At 41.5% G+C, this 20,180-nt stretch overlaps 2 long non-coding RNA genes across 2 annotated transcripts; both read right to left on the bottom strand.

The window, feature by feature from the left end:
* Window positions 1-4,441: 4,441 nt before the first annotated feature.
* On the bottom strand, window positions 4,442-5,301 carry LOC132326978 (uncharacterized). Its single transcript, XR_009486401.1, has 2 exons — window positions 5,070-5,301; window positions 4,442-4,668 (listed from the first exon to the last, which is right to left on the bottom strand). It is a non-coding gene; the product is annotated as an uncharacterized LOC132326978 (long non-coding RNA).
* Window positions 5,302-18,693: 13,392 nt separating this feature from the next.
* LOC132326977 (uncharacterized) lies at window positions 18,694-19,553 on the bottom strand. The gene is made up of 2 exons (XR_009486400.1): window positions 19,322-19,553; window positions 18,694-18,920 (listed from the first exon to the last, which is right to left on the bottom strand). It is a non-coding gene; the product is annotated as an uncharacterized LOC132326977 (long non-coding RNA).
* Between the last annotated feature and the right edge of the window lie 627 nt (window positions 19,554-20,180).

Genomic DNA, 20,180 nt, shown 5'->3' with positions numbered 1-20,180 from the left:
TTAGACTCACATTTACATTTCAAATGTATATTAATGTATATATTAATTATTTCTGCTCTCTATTACTTCTCTTCCTATTATTTCTATTGATTTATACTTTATATCTACATTTATATCCTGATTATATAGTTCTATATTTAGAAATAGAAAACAATAATATCTATATTCATATTATTTAAAATAAAAGCCCTGCCTCTAACCAAATAAAAACGAAAAGAACCCTTTCTTTTAACCTATATTTACATATCTTTATATTTACATTTTTCATATTTATATACACATTCATACGAATGAATTATTTTGCCGCCTAATATTATTTATATTCTAAATGACACCTCTTCATATTACTTACATATATTCATATTTAAATTTAAATTTATCGTTTAGTTATAGGTGTATATCTTTATACATTTATTTTATCTTTCTCTATTTAGATATAGAAAATATTTCTAAAATATTTACATTATTTAAAATAAAACCCTTGCCTCTAACCAAATGAAAACCAGAAACACCCCTTTATTTACAACCTATTTAAAGATTTAAAAATAATTTTGTTCTGCCTAATTATATTTACATGTCCATTTATAATTTTTATTCGTTATATTTATAGATGTGATATATAGTCTAGAGAAAACCTTTTAATCTATCAGATATAGTATTTTTATAATAGGTATTTCTATAAGTTTAATTTATTTATATTAGATATTTACAGGTATCGGTATATATAGTATATATTTGTATAGTCGGATTTATATTTTTATATTATTTATATTTATAATCCTCTTCAAAAACTCCAGCCTATAACCTAATAAAAAGCAAAAAAGCCCCAATTTTTTTTAAACGACATTTAAATATTTTTCTGTTTACGATCCCTATTTCTATCTCTTTGTACAGATCTCTATCCCTCTAGCGCCCTTTTTGCGGTCGCTTCCAACGCCTGGGGATGGGCAGGGCGCTGGCTCGGGGGGGCTGCAGTACCGCTCTCTGTCCACAAGGCGGCAGACTTACCGGGAGGGGCGCGCTTCGATTTTCCCGCCCTTTATGCCGCCACCTTGAGAAGGTCAAGCGAGTCCGCGACATCCGCGACACTCCACTCCCAACATGGCGGCCAAACGAGGACCCCCCCCCCCCCACCGTGAGGCGTTTACGCAGATGCCTGTCAGAAACACGCCAAATTACAACCGTCCGCGACTCACCTGAGCTCACAGCCCGCGTCCGAGGCACTTGATACGCCACAAAAAATCCCGCCGTGGCCGCGCAGGCGTCAGGGTGCTGTGCAGGCAGTCCGGTTAGACCGACCGCGGGGCCTTCTTTTTCACCGCCATCTTGAGAAGGTCAGAGAAAGTCCGCGACATTCGCGACACGCCACTCTCAACATGGCGGCCGCGAGAAGACCCAGCAGCAGAGAGAGGCGTTTACGCAGATGCCTGTCAGAAACCCGCCGAAAAGCGCCCGCCCACCGCGCCGCTGAGCCGACAGCCCGCGTCCGGGACACATGAAACGCCACAGAAAATCCTGCCGGGGCCGCCCTGGCGCCGGGGTGCCGTGCAGGCAGTTCGGTTAGACCGACCGCGGGTCTTCAACTTGCCCGCCCTTTTGGCCGCCACCTTGAGAAGGTCAAGCGGCTCCGCGACACCCGCCGCACGCCACTCCCAACATGGCGGCTGCGGGGACGCCCGCCCGTGCCGGGCTGCAGTACCGCGCTCTGCCCACAAGGCGGCAGCACCGCCGCGCGCCCCAGCCGGGGGCAGCCGCGCGCCTTGGGGCTGCGGGCAGGGAAGGCGGCGAGAGAGAACAGGGGCGGCCCCCGCCGAAAACTCCTCTGAAAGAAATGCCAGAAAATAAGCCGGAAGAAATTAAACCCTGCCTCTCACCCAATAAGAAACAAAAAGAAAAACACAAAACAAAAAAACCCCCAAAAACCAGCCCAAACCCGAACATTCCTTTAAAACAGTATCTATTTTACTTTTTATATTTTTTCATATTTATATTCACATTTATATCTATCATGTATATATTGGTGTATCATGTAATTTAACAATTTATACTTACAAATTTCTATTTAGATAGAAATTGAATTTCTATATTTCATCTGTTCCCATTACTTAGGTTTATTTCTATGGTTTTATACATATTTTTATATACTGATTAGATATTTCGGGTTAAGATTTTTACTTCTGTAACACTTACATTATTTCTAATTAAACCCCTGCCTTTACCCAAATAAAAGCCAAAAAGAACCCCTTTCCTTTAAAATGTATTTCATTATTTTTTATTTTATTTTTCATATTTATACTCGTATATATCTTAATGTATGGTGTCATTTGTGTTCTATATTACACCTCTTCCTATTATTTATATATATTTCTAGCTTATATTTCTATATCTGTATTTTCATATCTTCTTTCTATATTTCGATATTTAGAAATATCAAACAATAATATCTATATTCATATTATTTAAAACAAAAACCCTGCCTCACACCAAATAAAAAGAAAAAACGACCTTTCTTTTAAATTATATTAACATATTTTATAGTAATATTTTTCGTATTTATTTTCCCATTTATATTTATAATTTCAATTGCCCTATAATGTTATTGATATTCTAGATTACATCTCTTCACATTACTTACACATATTTATATTTAGGTTTACATTTAGAGTTTAATTATAGTTACATATCTTTATATAATATATTTCTATATTTCGATTTACATTTCTATAATACTTGCCTTGTTTAAAATAAAGCCCCTGTCTCTAACCAAATAAAAACCAAAGACACCCCTTCGGTTAAACCGTATTTAAAAGTTTAAAAATAATTTCATTTTTCATCATTATATTCACATGTACATTTCTATTTTTTACTATATTTATAGATTATCTAGTATAGAGAATGCCTTGAAGAACAGACCTGTCTTTATACTATATATTTATATTACTTATATTTAGTTATATTAAATATTTATAGGTATCAGTAGATATATTATAGATTTGTATAGTTGGATTTATAGTTTTATATTATTTATATTTCTACTATTTATAAAAGAACCCAGCCTATAACCTAATAAAAACAAAAAAAAACCCCCAATTTCTTTTAAACTATAGTGAATATTTTTATATTTACAATCTCTACTTATATATATTTGTGTATATATATTAGACTCTATTTTCCATATATTATAGTATGTCACAATAACATACATTATATGATAGTTTTATATATTTATCTGTTTTCCATGTTTATGTTTACAGTTATAGTTTTAGATTTCCTTTCAAATTTATTTTTATTTCTATTTTGACCTGTCTAATAAACCATATCAACTCACTCACCTGACCCGTCAGAACCACAGAAATCCCGACGCGCCTCGGTCAGCGCCGGCGCGCAGGGCACGCTCGTCCCATCGCAGCACATCCAAACAAAACCTATTTCTGCTACTAACAAAGAACAAAGGCCCCACTACACTTCACCCCATTAAAAACTCACAGAAACCCAACTGGAAATAAATTTTAAAACCCCTCTATAACTAGCCCAAACCCCCCCATCCATTCCAATCCTAAACTTCCTCCCAAACCAGTAGCTCAGAAACCCAAAAAACTCAAACACACATTGAAAATGAAATAACTGCTAATAAAAACAAAAACCCATGAAAAAATAAATCAAACCGACTCACTGAACTCAAAACTGTGCAACTGACCCTAAACATTACTACAAAAAGCCCCCAAAGCTCCACCTTTATGCTAACTCACAAATAAGAACAAATAATCTATAAAAATTATCTTAAAAATTAAAAAAAAACTAATTAAAAGCATACAAATAAAAAATCTAAACTATTAAAATACTAAAAATACCACTACCCAAATTTTAAAAAATGTTGCCTATAAAAACCCACCATAAAAATGCCCCTGTCCCCAAAGATAAAACTAAACAAAACCCATCACACCAGAAATAAATCGGAACTTGGGAAAGCTAAAACCGTAACACTCAAGAAGTACACCATATCCCTTCTGGTACACCAGCTACAAACAGCATAAAACAATACAATCAATTCTTAAAAACCACCTTTAAACCACGACCTTTTTAAGAAAACTTTCAACAATTTTAAAACGGCTTTTAACAAAAGCCATCTAATAAATTAACACCCAAAACTCCAGCAGCCGAGCTAGCCCTACCAAATCTCTCTGTTTATACATCCAATAAACAAAACCAAAATCCCAACAATATCCCAAGTCTATTCAAGAAACCTACTGAAATTAATCCTACTCAAATACAAACCAACCCATCCATAAAGTTAGCCTCACTCAAAAAGAAAACAATGACAGAGAGTTAAGAATACCAAGAAATAAAGCAACACACCATACACCACCAACGAATATAATATTCAAGGAAAAAAAAAAAACACTTTTTTTTTTTTTTTTTTTTTTTTTTTTTTTTTTTAAACTAACTTCTTTTATTAGCTAGAACAAAGGATTTTGCCAGGACTGTAACAACAACTTCTTCTCCTCCTTCCTCTTCTTCTGAAACGTCCCATCTCATTCCCAAATTCCTTACAACTTTTGAGTTTCAATCCAAGCAAAAAGCAAAACTCGTGCACGTGTGCGTCGGATGCTCCTGCCAGGTTCTCCATTGCACCCCACATCTTCTTACACGTTCAGTCTTCGTGCTGTCCTGCCGGGATGAGTTTCAGAGAAGGATTGGCACATGTGAAGAGAGGATTTCCCCTCCCTCCCTCCCTCCCTCCCCCCCCAGAGCCGGTTTCCTTAGCACATTTCAATAAATTCCAAGCCTGCAATGATGCACACTCGTCCCAAGGCTCACAGCAAGCACGCAGGAGCTCAGGCTTACTTGCTTCCATGGCTCTGTGCCTGAGATAGCTGAGGAAATTTCCCGTGACCCTCTGTTGCAATAAACTGGAATGCAAACTCGGCTCCATCTCAGAGCCTCAGTGGGAGGCAGGAGCACATCTGGCTGACCCACAAAAATCCTTTCTTGGGCGGCGGCACCGCGCTGGAAAGGGGAAACACGTGCTAGTGAACAGCAGCTCAGAAACCATTCTTGTCCAATGTTACCTGCTCTACTTGGCAGCTCACTAACACCAGTCTAATTTTATCACTGCAGGGAGAATTCTGTAGGAAAGTGTCTGATGAGCAGCGACAAGGGCTTCACTCCCTGCTACGCAGCCTGCAACACCCTTGAGAGAGCAGAGCAGCAAAATCACCAAACTCTTCTTGCCGTGGGGCAGGGTAGAAGATCACTGTGGGAGGCACATCAAAAGAGGGGAAATGGTCTATAAATGCACAGACATTTGATTTCAGAAGCCCAGAGATAAGGATGTTCTCTAGGAAGCCAGACGTGACATGATATTTCTAAGATTTTCTTCTTCATTGAAGGAAATCTATGTGTATATATACACACTTAGAAATGATTGCGTGAGGTTTTTTTTTTTTTTTTTCTTTTGAAGCTCCAAGAATGATTTCCCATCTTGAGTCACTCAGGAAGAAATGGCCCCTGTGACTCAGGACAGAAGGGCTGCCTGCTCTTTTGATCATGACAGCTTTTGGCTGTACCCGGGAAGCAGGAGCAGCAGCCAGAGCTGAGGCTCAGCAGAGGCTGACCCCGGCCAGCCCCTTCCTCACTTCCCTGTGTCACAACCCTTCCAGGCAGAAGGACGCAAAGCAGGTTACGATTTCTCTCCTAGATATGTTTTTCGAAAATAATACTTCCAGGGGTGATCACAATGGGGGCACAGAAAAACACAAAGAATGAAAAGTACCGTGTTTGGTGTTTTATCAAACGGTGTGTCTTCCCTACCATGTCCGGAAGCTGGATCGATGCACCAAACTTTTCACTGCACCCTTGTCCTTGCTTCTGCGCCATCCTCACCAGCTGCTCTTGGGAAGTGCTTGTATTGCCCTGGAAAGGTGATCACCCTGCACGAAACTGGAGGCTGAGCTTTCGGCCTCTGGAGGAGGGAGCTGCGCCGTGGATCCCGTCCCGATGGCGCTGCAGACGCCAGCACCCGCGGGAGGACTGGGGGGACTCCGAGCTCCACCTCTCTCTGCCCAGGCCCTGGGGAAGATGGGGGAGCTATTCTCCAGAAGCATCGCCCCTGCAATCATCACCTCCATCAACATTCTGAGAGCGCTTTTGGTTTTAACAAAGAGCAACCCTGATTTGCCATTTGCAGATCACAATGGGAATGAACCTGGAAGACAAAACACAAGATCAATTCACAGCTGGACGTTCAAATCTTTTTCTCCAAAACCCAATCAACGTGCAGCTTTTCCCTTAAGCTGAAGTACGGACCAAAGTCATAGAATCGTTCAGGTCAGAAAGGACCTTCAGGCAGCGAAGATGAGCATTTAGGTGTGGCATGAAGCTTGGGGAGCACTGAAGAAGCTGTAAAAGTCAACTGATATTCTTTGGAAATTAAAAACAAAACGAAGTAATTAACTAACAAGGAATCCTCTGCGGAAACGACACACGGGACGGCCTGCGGGGGAGACGCCCGAAAGCCAAAGCTGCGCTTCAGTGGCATCTAAGGTGGGAGTTTTGCAGAGTGCCTGTACACAAGTTTGTTTTCACTGGGATCAGTGAGCAGTGGCCACCGCAGAGCAGGAGGTGCTGTGGCTCAGAAGACCTGGCTGTGAAAAGTACAGGTTATTGTCCCCAAGCACATGCCAGCGGTCTGGAAAAGGGTGATCCGGCTTGACACTGCCGGTGTGCTTGCTAAAGGGGGGGAGCGGCTCAGTCCTCGTCACTCACCTGATGCTCCCAGTCGGGGCGCAGTCGAACGGCACCACTTGGCCGGGCTTCACCTCCCTGGCTATTTTCTGTGCAGGGAACTGCAATGCCATTGCAACTTTTCTGTTCTCGCATCATTCTTCTAGAAAAAAAAAAAACAATACGTTGAAGGGGAAACTGCCTTGTCACCGTCCCAAAATCCTTTATCGCTTGTGGTAACCCACGGCACACTCCCTGCCCGTGTTATCTTCACCTTAACTCTGTTTACAAGTGCCATGAATAAACCCAAATCCAACTGAGGAAGCTCCTCTTTGCTCACATTTCAATTCAAGGCTGGAACGATCACCTTGCAAAGAACTTTCCTCTACCGGTGCTAGATGCAAAAGAAAAAAAGCCAACCCAGGAATGCCTGCCACACCGGAGTACACAAAGCTGCTGCTGCTGCTTCCAATGGCTTAGGCTGAGGGCTTCTCTGTTCTTCTTTTGCCCTTCTCACGGGAAGGACTGGCTTTGACTGTCTTTGAACTAGCTACAGATACGAAAGATTTAGTAAACAAGTATTCTTTATCCCATTTCTCTTAAGAGTGTGTCCTGACAGATGTCTTCTTCCTCCTGAGGTTTAGACCACTGTTTGATCTTTTTTTCTTTTCCCCCCGCTTTTTTCCCCCCCTTTATTCCCTGAAGCATTTCACACCATGATGGGCAAAGGCCCAGCAGGAATTAGACTGAACACTGGACACGGAGACAAAAGAAAAGGCTGGAAGTTACTCTTGTTCTCCAGGCTGGCACTGCCAGCTCCTGAGGGCTCAGTCAGGACAGTCAACATTTCTGAGAGTACCTGTACACAGGCGTGTGCAGACCTTGGGTCCTGCTGCGGCTCGCAGCTGCAGGCTCAGACACGCACGCCGAGCTCCTGGATCCTCCACGACAGAGCCAGAGCCGTCTCTCCCTGCTGATCCCGTGCTGTGCCTGCGGAGCAGGGAGGGAAGGAGAGGCACGCAGGGTAGCACAGTGGCAGTGCACAAGCTGCCAGGCCTCACCCATCGGACCTGCACCGAAGAGGAAATCTTACTTTTCAAAACTCTCCATCGTGCCATACAAAACACTGAATCCTTCCCAGTCTGGAAGGGACAGCCTGGCATGATGCCCCTCAGGTCACATCTTACATAAAGGGTTCTTCTTCTCCTGCACAATGCTCTATAGTCTACTTTTACTTTTTATCTTTCTATAGATACAAAAATACCTACAGAAACTATCGATATTCACCAAGCGACCTTCAATCGCAACAGCCAGGCCTCCGCATGACTGCGCTTAACTCCTGCTCAGCTCAGGGCATCTCCCTGTTCCTCAGGCTCCAGAAACCACTGAAACTCCCCTGTTTTCCCCGGGGGGCTGCCTGCTGGCAGCCGCCCTCCTCTCTCCAACGCGGTCACCTGCCAGGCTGTAATATTGACATTGGTGTGACTATCGAGTCATTGGAGACTCATCCACGCTTAAATCAAATAAACCCCCTACTTTTAAGTACTAAATTCCCTACCAAAGCACGCGTTTTACTGACGCCTACACGGGCATACCGGGCAGCTTATTTTCATTCGGAAAAATAAAATAAGCTTCCCCAGTACAAAAGCCCCCTCCAGCAGCAGAGGATGCACCCTGAGTACCTCGGCGAAGAGAGGCCACCACGCCAGTGCCCGTCAGCGGCCCCCCAAAACCCGCCCGCCCGCCCGCGGCGCTGCCGAGCCCACAGCCCGCCAGCCCCGCACCGGAACCACCGCGGAAAGCCCCGACGGGCCGGCGCCGCCACGGGGGCGCCGTGCGGGCAGCGCAGCGAACGGACCGCGAGCCTCGACTGCGCCCCCCCTTCGTGCCGCCATCCTGGGAAGGTCACCCGGCTCCCGGCCGAGCCTCTCCCGAGTCCCGGGACGGCGGCGGCTGCGGGTCCCCGGCAGAGAGAGGCGTCCGTGCCATTGCCTGTCGGCGCCCGCCCGCCACCCGCCCGCCAGCGGCGCCACTGACCCAGGGCCCGTGTGCCCGGCGCTGCATACCTCACGGAAAATCCCGCCGGGCCGGCGGGCAGGCAGTCTGGTATACAGACCGCGGTGCTCCTTTTTCCCGCCCTTTTGGCCGCCATCTTGGGAAGGTCAAGCGCGTCCCGGCCGAGCCGCCCCCCAGGGCGCGATGGCGCGCGCGCCTCGGCACGGACGCGTCCCGGCCGCTGCCCGTTCGGGGGGCGGTACCGCGCTCGGCTGCGGGCGGGGAAGGCGGGCAAAAAACCGGCTGCCATCCCCCAGAAAATCCTCTGAAATAAACGCCGAAAACCTGCCTCTTAGCCAACAGGAACGAAACAAGCGCCCTTTCTTTAAAACCATATTTAAATCTATTTTAGATTTAAATGTTTCATGTTTACATTCACATGCATCTTTATACCGGACATTGATGCGTTAGGTAATTTGTATAATATATTACATCTACTCCTATGGTTTGTGTTTATTTATGTTTTGCGTTTTTATACATATCTGTCTATATCGATGGTATATTTCTTTCTTTAGATTTCTATTTATATAATACTTCTATTATTCAAAATAAAAACCCTGTCTCTAACAAAATAAATACAACCCCCCCTTATTTTAAACGCCATTGAAGTATTTTTATTTCTACTTCCTAAAATTATATTCACATATGATTCTTTCGTTTCTTTTGATGCATTATAATAGTGATTACATATAAGATATATAAAATTCTAAAAAAGTATTTAAATTATTATTTCTATTATGTATCATATCTACTGCTACAACTAATTTTTTCTTATATTTTTAAATTTTATATATATCTGTATGTATTTATGATCTATTTCTATCCTTAGATTGCCACCTTTATATTATTTGTATCTAAAATTTTTACAATCAAAACTCTGCCTATTGACAAAAAAAAACCCGCTTTACTATTTAAAAATATTTTTATATTTATAATTTTCATATTTATATTTATAATTTGTTATATAGTATACGATAACATATTGATGTACTCTACTTATATATATCCAATACACATTTCCTATAATATATTATCATAAGATATATACAGTATTACTTGTATTATGTATTGTATCGATTTTTATTATTCTGTATTTATAATTATCTTATATTGTTATATATGTCTGCATATATTTGTCATCCATTTCTATATTTATATTTTGATTGGGGCTTTGTTTCTATTTATAATCTAGATCTTTAGATATCTATAAACATATGTAATACTCTGTATTAAAAATTATAATAGCTTATTGTAATATATAATGATTCATGTTACATGTTTCACTTTTATATATTCGGTCTATATTTAAATTTTAAGGGGTTTTATTCCCATTTTTATACATCTATTTGTTTTGTTTCATTATCGTTATAGTTATAATTTTACATTTAAAATCCAATTCCTAAATAATAGGACAAAACAAACAGCATCAAATTCCCACCAATATCCTCCAAAAGCATCCAGATACCTCCACCAGCCAACCGACGGCCAGCAAAAAGCCACACAACGCTCTTTGCCGTAACAATTCTCATCACATAAGAAAATGCAACGAATATAAAAGAAAACCCAATAGAAACGCACACAGCAAATCACCAAAACTACGAGGAAAAATTCAAACCACCTTACTAAACTCCAAGCAGTGCCAATGACCCTGAACTTTACTAAAAAAAAAAAAAAAAAAAAGAAAAAAATAAAAAAAATTTCTACCTCTACACTAAGTCAAAGAATAACCAATACTCTGTAAAAATAACTTTAAAAACCGAACTAATTAACGAAATAGAAAAAAATCTCAACCACTACAAAATAAGAAAATAACTACCCAAATAAAAAAACTACTTAAAAAGACCCACCCTATAAATACCCATGTTCCAAAAAAAAAAACCCCTGATAAACAACAACCAAATATATCAAAGGCCAAAAAAAAAAAAAAAAAGCACCACCAAAAAAACCCAACCAAAAACCCAACCGAAAACTTAAATTTAAATAAACTTAAATTTACAACAACAACAAAAAAATCCTAACTGAATCAACCCATAGTGCCTCAATCTATCAAAATAAAACGCCGCCTAGAAATGAACACAAAGCCTAAAAAGAAACGGAACCATAAACAATATCTCCCAAACGATCCGTCACAATAAAACATACGCTACAATCGAACAAACCAAATAAATGAAAGCCCTGTAAGACGATAAACACAAACGCAATTATCAATATCTTTAAAACCCCGCTGCTATTAACTACCTGACGCTACCTCAAGCCCACCAGAACAAACGCTACACACTCACGCTACTAAAAGCCACCACAACAGAATTAAACGCCTAACCTCTACTTCACGCTACGACCCATAAAAACCATCGCACACCTTTAGAAAACATCGCACACCCCGGCAAAAAAAAAAAAAAAAAAAAAAAAAAAAAAAAAAAAAATCCGACAACAAAACTCCATTCAAAACAAACCTTTATCGTCACCACCTGAACCGAGATCCACAGCATTCAGGAAAAACACCCTATCCCTTAGCATCCAGCAACTGCAAACAGAACGAACCGATGCAATCGATTCCCAAAACCCGCCTCGAAACCACGACGTCCAAGAACTTTCAGCAATCGAAGCCCGCGCTGCCGGCACGGACGGAGCGCGGCTGCCGGCAGGACAGCGGCTCCTCCGGCGCGCAGGGGCGGCGCCGCCCCGGAGCCCCCCGCCCGCTCCCCCGGCCCGGCGGGGCCGGCACCGGGCCCAGGGGGCCCCGGCGGCGCCCGAGCCCCGCGCCCGGAGCGGGCAGAGCGGCCGGCACCGGCCGGGCCAGCGCAGGGCCCGGGCCGCCTCTCCCGCCCGCCGGCCCGGCACAGCCCCGCTCGGCTCCGGCACGGCTCGCACCGGCGCTGCCGCGGCAGCCCCGCCGCGCCAAATTCCCCGTCCGCCTCAGCGAGCGCCCGGGCGGTGCCGGGAGGGCTCCCGAGCGGGAACGTTCGGGGCCGGGCCACGGGCAGAAGAAGCGCCCTCGAACGCTGCGGCGCGGCCCGATCGCAAGCCTGCGAACGCTGCGAGAGCTGGAGGTGCCCGCAATTGTACCCCGAAACGGACGCCGCGGGCGGGGCTCACCTCGCTTCAACAAGGGCGAATAAATGTGTGTTCTCCCCTTCAGTTTCACCCCCTGTAATAACAGAAAATAAGGGGTTCTCCTCAAATGAAAGCCTTCAACTGATGGCAAAGAGGGATTTGGACCCCAATTCGAACCCTCGAGAAGGAGGGACAACAGGGCTGCCCCCTCAATTTAAACCTTAGGATGATGAAAATGGGGTGGCTGCCTTCAAATCAAACTCACAATACGACCACGATATTTTTCCAATTCCCCTTAAAACAGAACGCAGGGATTCCCTGTCGCCCCTGTGATAGCCCTAACAGCCTGGAAAAGGCAGGTTTTCCTTCAATCAACACCCTTAAAACCGCAAGTGAAGGGGGATCCCCCCCCCCCGGTTCAAACACAGACAATAATAGAAGAGTAGCTGCTTCCCTCTCCTTAATTTCTTTTGTCCTCATAAGCTCCATTTTTGTTCCTGGGGAACCGGGGAGGGACTGGCAAGATGAAATTGAGAAGGGAAAGGACAAAAGTCCCCGCTCCGAGTCCACACGGGCTCACCTGTTCGGCTGCCGCTTCCCGGCACAAAGCTCTGTCTCTCGGCACCTCCTTTAAGCAACGCTCCGCGTATCCAAGCGCGCATCCTGGTGTTCCCCCAGAGCCCGTGAGAAGCTCTCACCGTCCTTCCACGAGACAGCCCCGGGAACCCCGCTACTCAGCAGCAGCACCATGCAAAAGGGAGCTGAGGCAAACCCTCCCCCTAAAACAGACCCCGGCAGGAGCCGGCCCCTCCTCATCGTCACACTCACACCTGGGGCTGCTCCGAGCCCTCAATCATCGTCACACTCACACCTGGCGCTGGTGCCACTCTCCAACAGCGCCTCTCGGTGACCAGCGCAGAGCCCGCTTCTCACAGACCCAGAGCAAACAGAAATCTGCTACGGGTGTTGGCTTTTCTCATTCCGTCTGGTTCCACAACTAAAACGCGTTCGTGCGCTGATGGCATTGAGAGAAAGCTTTCCAGGGGAGAGAACTGTCATTCAGGTAGCACGCTTTGATACACCTTCAGAAAAAGCAGAATCAGCGCCAACTCCTAAGACCCCCGCTGAGGAACCCAGCCCTCCTTGGGACACCCAATGCACCTCGAAAAAGGAGGGGAGAAGTTCTCGTGCTGAACTCGGCACGGTTCGTCTAAACTCGGTCCTATTCGGTTCTTCGGCTCCACTCGGCTATTTCCGTCCACCCTCGGCTATTTTCGGTTCTTCGGCTGCACTCGGCTATTTTCGGTTCTTCGGCTCCACTCGGCTATTTTCGGTTCTTCGGCTCCACTCGGCTATTTTCGGTTCTTCGGCTCCACTCGGCTATTTTCGGTTCTTCGGCTCCACTCGGCTATTGTCGGCTAACCTCGGGGGGCTGCAGTACCGCGCTCTGCCCACCAGGCGGCTAAAAAGCAAAAAAAAGTCAACAAAGAACAACCCAAGCCTTTCTTTTAAACAATATTTAAATATATTTTATTTTCAAATTTTTCATGTTTATACCCAAATTTCGATTTAGAATGTATATTGATGCCTAATGTTGATTTCTATATTTATAATTTTCTATTGATATATACATTTATATTCTATATTTAATCGATTCCTATTACTTAGATTTATTAATATATTTTACATATTGATTATATATTTCTGGTTAAGATTTTATAATTCTGTAACAATCATATGATTTCAAATAAAACCCCTGCCTCTACCCAAATAAAAGCCAAAAAGAACCCCTTTCTTTTAAACTTTATTTGATTTTTTTTAAATTACATTTTTCATATTTATACTCCCATGTACAGTTTAAATGTGTATTCATGTATAGTGTCATTTGTGTTCTATATTACATCTCTCCCTATTATATTTATTTCTATTTTATATTTCTCTATCTATATATTTATATCCTGATTATATATTTTTATATTTAGAAATAGACAAAAATAATATCTATATTCATATTATTTAAAACAAAACCCCTGCCTCTAACCCAATAAAAACGAAAAAAAAAAAAAAAAACCACCAACCCTTTGTTGTAAAAAATATTTAAATTTTTTTTTTTTTTAGATTTATAGTCCTTTCTATTTAAAAATGTATATTGATGTACAACGTTTATTTGTACATTTATGTTTATCGTTTTCTATCTGTATATAAATTTATATTCTATATTACATACATTCCTATTGTTTATATTTATTTATATATTTTTATACATATGTTTTTATCTTGATTATATATGTCTGGTTAAGTTTTTTACTTCTGTAACACTTCTATTATTTAAAAAAATAAACCTGCCTCGAACCAAATAAAAGCCGAGAAGAACCACTTTTTTTTAACTGTATTTAATTTTTTTTTTACTTATGGTTTTTATATTTAGACTCACATTTACATTTCAAATGTATATTAATGTATATATTAATTATTTCTGCTCTCTATTACTTCTCTTCCTATTATTTCTATTGATTTATACTTTATATCTACATTTATATCCTGATTATATAGTTCTATATTTAGAAATAGAAAACAATAATATCTATATTCATATTATTTAAAATAAAAGCCCTGCCTCTAACCAAATAAAAACGAAAAGAACCCTTTCTTTTAACCTATATTTACATATCTTTATATTTACATTTTTCATATTTATATACACATTCATACGAATGAATTATTTTGCCGCCTAATATTATTTATATTCTAAATGACACCTCTTCATATTACTTACATATATTCATATTTAAATTTAAATTTATCGTTTAGTTATAGGTGTATATCTTTATACATTTATTTTATCTTTCTCTATTTAGATATAGAAAATATTTCTAAAATATTTACATTATTTAAAATAAAACCCTTGCCTCTAACCAAATGAAAACCAGAAACACCCCTTTATTTACAACCTATTTAAAGATTTAAAAATAATTTTGTTCTGCCTAATTATATTTACATGTCCATTTATAATTTTTATTCGTTATATTTATAGATGTGATATATAGTCTAGAGAAAACCTTTTAATCTATCAGATATAGTATTTTTATAATAGGTATTTCTATAAGTTTAATTTATTTATATTAGATATTTACAGGTATCGGTATATATAGTATATATTTGTATAGTCGGATTTATATTTTTATATTATTTATATTTATAATCCTTTTCAAAAACTCCAGCCTATAACCTAATAAAAACCAAAAAAGCCCCAATTTTTTTTAAACGACATTTAAATATTTTTCTGTTTACGATCCCTATTTCTATCTCTTTGTACAGATCTCTATCCCTCTAGCGCCCTTTTTGCGGTCGCTTCCAACGCCTGGGGATGGGCAGGGCGCTGGCTCGGGGGGGCTGCAGTACCGCTCTCTGTCCACAAGGCGGCAGACTTACCGGGAGGGGCGCGCTTCGATTTTCCCGCCCTTTATGCCGCCACCTTGAGAAGGTCAAGCGAGTCCGCGACATCCGCGACACTCCACTCCCAACATGGCGGCCAAACGAGGACCCCCCCCCCCCCCCCACCGTGAGGCGTTTACGCAGATGCCTGTCAGAAACACGCCAAATTACAACCGTCCGCGACTCACCTGAGCTCACAGCCCGCGTCCGAGGCACTTGATACGCCACAAAAAATCCCGCCGTGGCCGCGCAGGCGTCAGGGTGCTGTGCAGGCAGTCCGGTTAGACCGACCGCGGGGCCTTCTTTTTCACCGCCATCTTGAGAAGGTCAGAGAAAGTCCGCGACATTCGCGACACGCCACTCTCAACATGGCGGCCGCGAGAAGCCCCAGCAGCAGAGAGAGGCGTTTACGCAGATGCCTGTCAGAAACCCGCCGAAAAGCGCCCGCCCACCGCGCCGCTGAGCCGACAGCCCGCGTCCGGGACACATGAAACGCCACAGAAAATCCTGCCGGGGCCGCCCTGGCGCCGGGGTGCCGTGCAGGCAGTTCGGTTAGACCGACCGCGGGTCTTCAACTTGCCCGCCCTTTTGGCCGCCACCTTGAGAAGGTCAAGCGGCTCCGCGACACCCGCCGCACGCCACTCCCAACATGGCGGCTGCGGGGACGCCTGCCCGTGCCGGGCTGCAGTACCGCGCTCTGCCCACAAGGCGGCAGCACCGCCGCGCGCCCCAGCCGGGGGCAGCCGCGCGCCTTGGGGCTGCGGGCAGGGAAGGCGGCGAGAGAGAACAGGGGCGGCCCCCGCCGAAAACTCCTCTGAAAGAAATGCCAAAAAATAAGCCGGAAGAAATTAAACCCTGCCTCTCACCCAATAAGAAACAAAAAGAAAAACACAAAACAAAAAAACCCCCAAAAACCAGCCCAAACCCGAACATTCCTTTAAAACAGTATCTATTTTACTTTTTATATTTTTTCATATTTATATTCACATTTATATCTATCATGTATATATTGGTGTATCATGTAATTTAACAATTTATACTTACAAATTTCTATTTAGATAGAAATTGAATTTCTATATTTCATCTGTTCCCATTACTTAGGTTTATTTCTATGGTTTTATACATATTTTTATATACTGATTAGATATTTCGGGTTAAGATTTTTACTTCTGTAACACTTACATTATTTCTAATTAAACCCCTGCCTTTACCCAAATAAAAGCCAAAAAGAACCCCTTTCCTTTAAAATGTATTTCATTATTTTTTATTTTATTTTTCATATTTATACTCGTATATATCTTAATGTATGGTGTCATTTGTGTTCTATATTACACCTCTTCCTATTATTTATATATATTTCTAGCTTATATTTCTATATCTGTATTTTCATATCTTCTTTCTATATTTCGATATTTAGAAATATCAAACAATAATATCTATATTCATATTATTTAAAACAAAAACCCTGCCTCACACCAAATAAAAAGAAAAAACGACCTTTCTTTTAAATTATATTAACATATTTTATAGTAATATTTTTCGTATTTATTTTCCCATTTATATTTATAATTTCAATTGCCCTATAATGTTATTGATATTCTAGATTACATCTCTTCACATTACTTACACATATTTATATTTAGGTTTACATTTAGAGTTTAATTATAGTTACATATCTTTATATAATATATTTCTATATTTCGATTTACATTTCTATAATACTTGCCTTGTTTAAAATAAAGCCCCTGTCTCTAACCAAATAAAAACCAAAGACACCCCTTCGGTTAAACCGTATTTAAAAGTTTAAAAATAATTTCATTTTTCATCATTATATTCACATGTACATTTCTATTTTTTACTATATTTATAGATTATCTAGTATAGAGAATGCCTTGAAGAACAGACCTGTCTTTATACTATATATTTATATTACTTATATTTAGTTATATTAAATATTTATAGGTATCAGTAGATATATTATAGATTTGTATAGTTGGATTTATAGTTTTATATTATTTATATTTCTACTATTTATAAAAGAACCCAGCCTATAACCTAATAAAAACAAAAAAAAACCCCCAATTTCTTTTAAACTATAGTGAATATTTTTATATTTACAATCTCTACTTATATATATTTGTGTATATATATTAGACTCTATTTTCCATATATTATAGTATGTCACAATAACATACATTATATGATAGTTTTATATATTTATCTGTTTTCCATGTTTATGTTTACAGTTATAGTTTTAGATTTCCTTTCAAATTTATTTTTATTTCTATTTTGACCTGTCTAATAAACCATATCAACTCACTCACCTGACACGTCAGAACCAGAGAAATCCCGACGCGCCTCGGTCAGCGCCGGCGCGCAGGGCACGCTCGTCCCATCGCAGCACATCCAAACAAAACCTATTTCTGCTACTAACAAAGAACAAAGGCCCCACTACACTTCACCCCATTAAAAACTCACAGAAACCCAACTGGAAATAAATTTTAAAACCCCTCTATAACTAGCCCAAACCCCCCCATCCATTCCAATCCTAAACTTCCTCCCAAACCAGTAGCTCAGAAACCCAAAAAACTCAAACACACATTGAAAATGAAATAACTGCTAATAAAAACAAAAACCCATGAAAAAATAAATCAAACCGACTCACTGAACTCAAAACTGTGCAACTGACCCTAAACATTACTACAAAAAGCCCCCAAAGCTCCACCTTTATGCTAACTCACAAATAAGAACAAATAATCTATAAAAATTATCTTAAAAATTAAAAAAAAACTAATTAAAAGCATACAAATAAAAAATCTAAACTATTAAAATACTAAAAATACCACTACCCAAATTTTAAAAAATGTTGCCTATAAAAACCCACCATAAAAATGCCCCTGTCCCCAAAGATAAAACTAAACAAAACCCATCACACCAGAAATAAATCGGAACTTGGGAAAGCTAAAACCGTAACACTCAAGAAGTACACCATATCCCTTCTGGTACACCAGCTACAAACAGCATAAAACAATACAATCAATTCTTAAAAACCACCTTTAAACCACGACCTTTTTAAGAAAACTTTCAACAATTTTAAAACGGCTTTTAACAAAAGCCATCTAATAAATTAACACCCAAAACTCCAGCAGCCGAGCTAGCCCTACCAAATCTCTCTGTTTATACATCCAATAAACAAAACCAAAATCCCAACAATATCCCAAGTCTATTCAAGAAACCTACTGAAATTAATCCTACTCAAATACAAACCAACCCATCCATAAAGTTAGCCTCACTCAAAAAGAAAACAATGACAGAGAGTTAAGAATACCAAGAAATAAAGCAACACACCATACACCACCAACGAATATAATATTCAAGGAAAAAAAAAAAACACTTTTTTTTTTTTTTTTTTTTTTTTTTTTAAACTAACTTCTTTTATTAGCTAGAACAAAGGATTTTGCCAGGACTGTAACAACAACTTCTTCTCCTCCTTCCTCTTCTTCTGAAACGTCCCATCTCATTCCCAAATTCCTTACAACTTTTGAGTTTCAATCCAAGCAAAAAGCAAAACTCGTGCACGTGTGCGTCGGATGCTCCTGCCAGGTTCTCCATTGCACCCCACATCTTCTTACACGTTCAGTCTTCGTGCTGTCCTGCCGGGGTGAGTTTCAGAGAAGGATTGGCACATGTGAAGAGAGGATTTCCCCTCCCTCCCTCCCTCCCTCCCCCCCCAGAGCCGGTTTCCTTAGCACATTTCAATAAATTCCAAGCCTGCAATGATGCACACTCGTCCCAAGGCTCACAGCAAGCACGCAGGAGCTCAGGCTTACTTGCTTCCATGGCTCTGTGCCTGAGATAGCTGAGGAAATTTCCCGTGACCCTCTGTTGCAATAAACTGGAATGCAAACTCGGCTCCATCTCAGAGCCTCAGTGGGAGGCAGGAGCACATCTGGCTGACCCACAAAAATCCTTTCTTGGGCGGCGGCACCGCGCTGGAAAGGGGAAACACGTGCTAGTGAACAGCAGCTCAGAAACCATTCTTGTCCAATGTTACCTGCTCTACTTGGCAGCTCACTAACACCAGTCTAATTTTATCACTGCAGGGAGAATTCTGTAGGAAAGTGTCTGATGAGCAGCGACAAGGGCTTCACTCCCTGCTACGCAGCCTGCAACACCCTTGAGAGAGCAGAGCAGCAAAATCACCAAACTCTTCTTGCCGTGGGGCAGGGTAGAAGATCACTGTGGGAGGCACATCAAAAGAGGGGAAATGGTCTATAAATGCACAGACATTTGATTTCAGAAGCCCAGAGATAAGGATGTTCTCTAGGAAGCCAGACGTGACATGATATTTCTAAGATTTTCTTCTTCATTGAAGGAAATCTATGTGTATATATACACACTTAGAAATGATTGCGTGAGGTTTTTTTTTTTTTTTTTCTTTTGAAGCTCCAAGAATGATTTCCCATCTTGAGTCACTCAGGAAGAAATGGCCCCTGTGACTCAGGACAGAAGGGCTGCCTGCTCTTTTGATCATGACAGCTTTTGGCTGTACCCGGGAAGCAGGAGCAGCAGCCAGAGCTGAGGCTCAGCAGAGGCTGACCCCGGCCAGCCCCTTCCTCACTTCCCTGTGTCACAACCCTTCCAGGCAGAAGGACGCAAAGCAGGTTACGATTTCTCTCCTAGATATGTTTTTCGAAAATAATACTTCCAGGGGTGATCACAATGGGGGCACAGAAAAACACAAAGAATGAAAAGTACCGTGTTTGGTGTTTTATCAAACGGTGTGTCTTCCCTACCATGTCCGGAAGCTGGATCGATGCACCAAACTTTTCACTGCACCCTTGTCCTTGCTTCTGCGCCATCCTCACCAGCTGCTCTTGGGAAGTGCTTGTATTGCCCTGGAAAGGTGATCA

Source organism: Haemorhous mexicanus, chromosome 4, assembly GCF_027477595.1.
Source record: "Haemorhous mexicanus isolate bHaeMex1 chromosome 4, bHaeMex1.pri, whole genome shotgun sequence".
In the NCBI taxonomy this organism is placed as follows: domain Eukaryota; kingdom Metazoa; phylum Chordata; class Aves; order Passeriformes; family Fringillidae; genus Haemorhous; species Haemorhous mexicanus.
This window is presented reverse-complemented; position numbering and strand designations above follow the sequence as displayed.